The sequence below is a fragment of the Mustela nigripes genome, chromosome 1 (assembly GCF_022355385.1).
Source record: "Mustela nigripes isolate SB6536 chromosome 1, MUSNIG.SB6536, whole genome shotgun sequence".
In the NCBI taxonomy this organism is placed as follows: domain Eukaryota; kingdom Metazoa; phylum Chordata; class Mammalia; order Carnivora; family Mustelidae; genus Mustela; species Mustela nigripes.
Window position 1 is genome coordinate 118738519 of NC_081557.1, and position 6000 is coordinate 118744518.

Genomic DNA, 6000 nt, shown 5'->3' on the forward strand with positions numbered 1-6000 from the left:
TGGGCTGGGTCTCGATATCCCAGACCCAGAGCCCCTTCTCATCTCCTTTCCCATCCCTCTCAATTTTCTCCTTATGGTCACAACTCTCTTTGTTACATCAGGAACTCAAACAGACTTAGAAATGAGATTTTATTCTTGCACATAACTAAAATGTCTTGGGGTATGTTTAAGGAGAAGCTAGATCCAGGTGTCCCATCTCTATTCATTCTTAGGATCTTCCCTGAGATTTTCCTTTATCATTTCTTTCCTAAAATGTAATTTTCACTTCCCTCACCTGGCTAACTCTCATGGATTTTGCAAAACGCAGCCTGCACATCAGCTCTTCTGGAAAGACTTTCAGATCCTTCATCCCCAGGCTTGTTAAGCATCTCTCCAACTGTTCAAGCCAGCAATCTGTGGGATGTTACTTACTGCTCCTCCCCCTGTTCCTTTGCAGATACCAACTTTACCTCCCAGATTTTTATTGAGCTCCTTCTCTTCTCTTCATCCCATTGCTACTTACCCAAGTAGAGTCCCATCAATTCTTGCCCCCAATCCCTTTACCCATTCTCCATGTTGTTGCCAGAGTAAACAAACAAACAAATTTTATTATGGGCTGGAAACTGGCAAAGGGGAATTTACTAGTATGTTCATAATGTTCTGCATTTTGTTTTGGGGGTTGGTTACTCAGACTTATATCTTCACTTATGATCTCTGAATTCTATTTTATATAAATTTAATTTCCCCTTTGTTTACACATGCAAATACATTTACACTTAAAATTGGATTATGTAAGTTTCCTGCTTCAAAACTTTAAATTGTTGCTTATAGAGTAAGTTCTAAAGCCTTCATGGGTCTTAAAAGTCCTTATAATGATCTGGATGCTTCTTCCTTGTCCAGCCCATCCTGGCCACTCTGCCACTGGCCACTCTTCCAGTCCTCTTCTGTCCTCCCTCCAGAACTTTGTACACACTATCTTCTCTCCTGGAACACTTTCTTCTCCCTCACTCTGCATCCAACATTCTAATATCTCACATCTCAACTTTATCATCTCTTTCCTGGGGAAACTTTCCTGAATCCCTGTGACATGGTCTTTTAGTACTAAATGCATCACTGGCAGCACTTTGCTCATCGTAATTTTTCACTTTGGTTAACCATTTTGATGATTTGGTTTTTTTAATTTAATTTTATTTTTTCAGTGTTCCAAGATTCATTGTTTATGCACCACACCATGCCTGTTTCCATCTAGATCATAAGGCAAGATGGCATTTTACTTTCTTAAAAGATTTTATTTATTTATTTGACAGAGTGTACGAGAGCACAAGCAGAGGCATCAGAGGGTGAGGGAGAAGCAGGCTCTTTGCTGAGCAGGGAGCTGGATGCAATGTGAAGCTCAGTCCCAGGACCCTGGGATCATGACCTGAGCCGAAGGCAGATGCTTAACCAACTGAGCCACCCAAGCACCCCAGCATTTCATTTTATTGACGATTTTATTTCCTGCTCTACAAACCGTAGTAGGCAGAGCTGCTTGTTGACTGGATGTGACTATCATAACAACAGGATATCTCACCTGTTTATTGAGAACTTCTCCCTCAGCCTGCTTTCCCCATGACAACGTGAACAATGTTTTCTTCTCTGGGGCCCTGCTACCTTACATAGGGCCTGCAAGGTAGCTGGCACTCAGTGTTTTCTAGTTGAATAACTGGAAGCATCACAATGTGATATTGACAGGAGGAAAACAAGTTATACCTGCCTTTGCACTCGACTCATTTGGCCACAGCCAATATTCTTTAGTAATTCATGGACTTTCTCAGATCTCCTCTGCAATCCATACAAAACCACAGAGTCCAGCACTCTTAAACTTAATGGTATTTGAGATACCTTTTCCTATTTACTGTATGTGTATATTAACTCACCTATGTTAAAGATATGTTTGTTCATAAGAATAATTTCATATACTTACTAAGCAATGCTTAAGAGTGTTTTTAGTTAGTAAATAGTGAGCACTATGTTTCAGGAACTTTAACTATCTCTTTAATCTTTGCAATAATTCCATAGGATAGATATATTAATGATCATTCCTTTTTGGCATATGAGGAAACTGAAGCTTAGAGAGATTAAGTATCTTGTACAAGATCTCACAAAACTAGTATTGGAACCCTGACCTTAACACTTGGCCATGCTAACCTCTATTGCAGGATTCAAGAGTTTTCTAGATAAGATCTGGACATTTGGGTTCATGGACTCCAGTTAGTGCTCAAGTAGAGTTTACGTAACTTCTCACTTTGGGCTACAGTGAGAAGTTTATTTGAATGATTTATTTGAATGATTCAGGGGAGAACTGACCAATATTTTTCTTTTTATCCTTTATCATCATCAACAACTTTTTTGTAGCAGTCATCATATTACCCATTCATCTTATAACTTATTCATCTTGTAACTGGAAGTTTGTTCCCTTTTACCAACTCTCCTTATTTCTATTTCCCATCGCCAACCAATGACAACCAATAACTTTTGAACTCTCTGTTTCAATGAGTTTGACTTTTTTTTTTTTAAAGATTCCACACATAAGTGAGATCATTTTTGTGATGGGCTTATAATGTCATCATAGTTCATCCGTGTTGTAGCCCATGCCAAAATTTCCTTTTTAAGACAGAATAATATTCCATCATATGGGTAGACCACATTTTGTTTATCCATTCATCCACTGGTGGACACTTGGGTTGTTTCTACCTGTTGGCTTTTTAAAAAAATATTTTATTTATTTATTTGACAGACAGAGATCACAACTAGGCAGAGAGGCAGGCAGAGAGAGAGAGGAGGAAGCAGGCTCCCTGCCAAGCAGCGAGCCCGATGTGGGGTTCAATCCCAGGACCCTGGGATCATGACCTGAGCCGAAGGCAGAGGCTTTAACCCACTGAGCCACCCAGGCGCCCCATACCTGTTGGCTTTTGAGAATACTACTGCTATGACCATGGGTGTTCAAAGAGATCATTGTAATTTGGAATCTTACAGGATCAAAAATAAAACTGCTTCTATACTTCAAACTGAACAATTTATAAATAGTGGCTTAAAAATGACAGCCACAGTAAGTAAAGACTGCTATCTCAATAGGCAAAGACAATGATCTCCTAGTAAAGATAAGATTAAACCTTCCAAACAGAACATTGTTGGAAATTACCTCAAGTCAGTAGTCCTATTTTATGGGCTAAAGTATTATGCTCTGGCCAATAGAAAAAGGTCAGCAGCCCTAAAAATTAAGTCTAGATAGGCTCTTTGGTTCCGTGTGGTTGGTTGCACATGGAATCAGTAGGAATCAATGAGAACCAAAGTCACCTAAGTTTTGAGAGAATAATGTTACCATCGAAACCCAATCTGACTTGCAACATCCCATGACTCTTAAAACAAAACTACTCCGATACCTCCAACCCCAAACAAATGAGAGGTGAGCTTTAAGGATTGTGAATTTCTAAGAAAAGTCTCCTAAACACCATTCTGAGATGGAGCTTGGAAAATAATGGATGAGGAAAAACTTCCCAGAGGGGAGAACTATGAGGAAAATGCTTAAAGGAAATTCTCTCAGAGGTTGAAGCAACTGTCCAGGAATATGATCCACGGCCAAGACCAAGAGCCTACACTGGTTCTATTCCAGAGTATTCCAGGATTGCCATGAATCAATGAATGCTGTGGGTTTCCCATTTTTCTCTCTCTCTTTCTCTCTCTAAATTATCTCTCTTTTATGGGAGTTTTAAAGACAGTTATCTTTCCTTTCTGTCATTGCATACGAGGGCTGCTGGGGCAGATTCTTTGACTTAATGGTTTTCAGACCTTGGGCTACAGGGACCATATTTACTTATTTTTTTTTAAATTTAATTTTATTTTTTCAGTGTTCCAAGATTCAGTGTTTATGCACCACACCCAGTGCTCCATGCAATACGTGCTCTCCTTAATACCCACCACCAGGCTCATCCATCTCCCTATCCCCCATCCTCTCCAAGACCCTCAGTTTGTTTCTCAGAGTCCACAGTCTCTCATGATCCATCTACCCCTCTGATTTACCTCAATTCACTTTTCCTTTTCTTCTCCTAATGTTCTCCTTATTATTCCTTATGCTCCACAAGTAAGTGAAACCATATGATAATTGACTTTCTCTGCTTGACTTACTTCACTCAGCATAATATCCTCCAGTCTCATCCATGCTGATACAAAAGTTGGGTATTCATCCTTTCTGAAGGCTGAGTAATAGTCCATTGTTTATATGGACCACATCTTCTTTACGCATTCGCCTATTGAAGGGCATCTTTGTTCTTTCACACTTTGGCAACTGTGGACATTGTTGCTATGGGCACATATGGCCCTTCTTTTCACTCCATCTGTATCTTTGGGATAAATACCCAAGAGTGCAATTGCAGAGTCATAGGGTAGCTCCATTTTTAATTTTTTGAGGAATCTCCACACTGTGTTCCAAAGTGACTGCACTAATTTGCATTCCTACCAACAGTGTAAGAGGCTTCCCCTTTCTCCACATCCTCTCCAACATTTGTTGTATCCTATCTTGTTAATCTTTGCCATTCTAACTGGTGTAAGGTGGTATCTCAATGTAGTTTTGATTTGAATTTCTATAGGGACCATATTTAGATATGATAGAAAAGAGAGCATCACTCTTAGTAGGCATGAATATGAATATGAAGAAGGGTATTTATGGATGATGGGTAGTTCAAGGGGTTAGATCTCTTTGTGGTTTGTCCAGTATTTATTCTCCCCTAGTCATACCAGTAGGACTCCAATCATCTTAAGATTGCAATGTATGCAACTGAAAAATATTTACCTTTCTCCCTTGCATTTTGGAGAGATTATGTGACATTTACCCTGGAAAGATTTTCTGGGCTTTGGAAATCCTACTTGCCCTTTATCCCTTTCTTTCTTCCAATTTGGAATGTAGAGATGATCACAGGAGCAATAGCAAACACATGAGTGAGAATTCCATCCTGGAGTCTCTGATGATAGCTGAGGCTACTGCACCAGCCGCTGACTACAGAAATCTGAACTTTTGTGGTATGAGAGAAAAAAAACCACCCACTTCTTAAGCCACTGTTATTTGGGTTTAGAGTTATGTGTATCTACACTCAGTCTCTCAGTATTGCAGGAACTAATTGCTGAGGCCCAAGTTGGGTCAAACCAGGTCATAAGATGGATCCGGCAATGGGGGTTTCTTGTTCACAGAAATAAAGTGATTTGCCAGAACCAGGAAGTGGGGGCGTTTAGGTTTCAGGATATCTCCCCTGGTCACCAATGTGCATTGCACGTCCTACTTCCTGTCAGGGCCTTGAGAAAGAGACAGTCATCAGTCATCTTGGAAGACTTTTCCATGGCTGGGGGTGGGGTGGGCAGGAAATCTGCTCATTAACATAAAAGGAGTCCCGCTAAGGACAAATTATTATGAGAAGCCAAAGGTCTACTGTGTTTTGGACACTACTCAGAAGGTAAATTTAGGCTTTTGAGCATGCAACCTGTTAGACCTTAGTTTCCCTGGGCAAGGACCCCTGGAATTGAGATGGGGGAGGTACACAACAAAGAAAGGCCAGTTTTAGGACCCAGTAAACCTCAGCATGTTTCTAAGCATTCATTCATTCACTCAAAAATGTTTATGAAGCATGTAAGAGAAACCATTTTGCCACAAACGTGAGATACAGAGATAACCTGTAAATTCCTCTATGATGTGGCCCCTCCCCCAGCCCTGCCTTGGGGCATGCTCAGTCTTGAGGATTTTGAGCCTTTTCTTGCCTCTATCCAGGTTTGGCTTGGGAGAGAAACAGGGAAGAGCCTGTTTGACCAGCTCTTTCCACTCAGGACTTGACCAATGTCACATTCTCAGAGATGCTTCCCTCTCAGGTTTGGCTTGGGAGAGAAACAGGGAAGAGCCTGTTTGACCAGCTCTTTCCACTCAGGACTTGACCAATGTCACATTCTCAGGGATGCTTCCCTCTCACTCTCTGTACCATCATCCTGCTTTATTTTCCT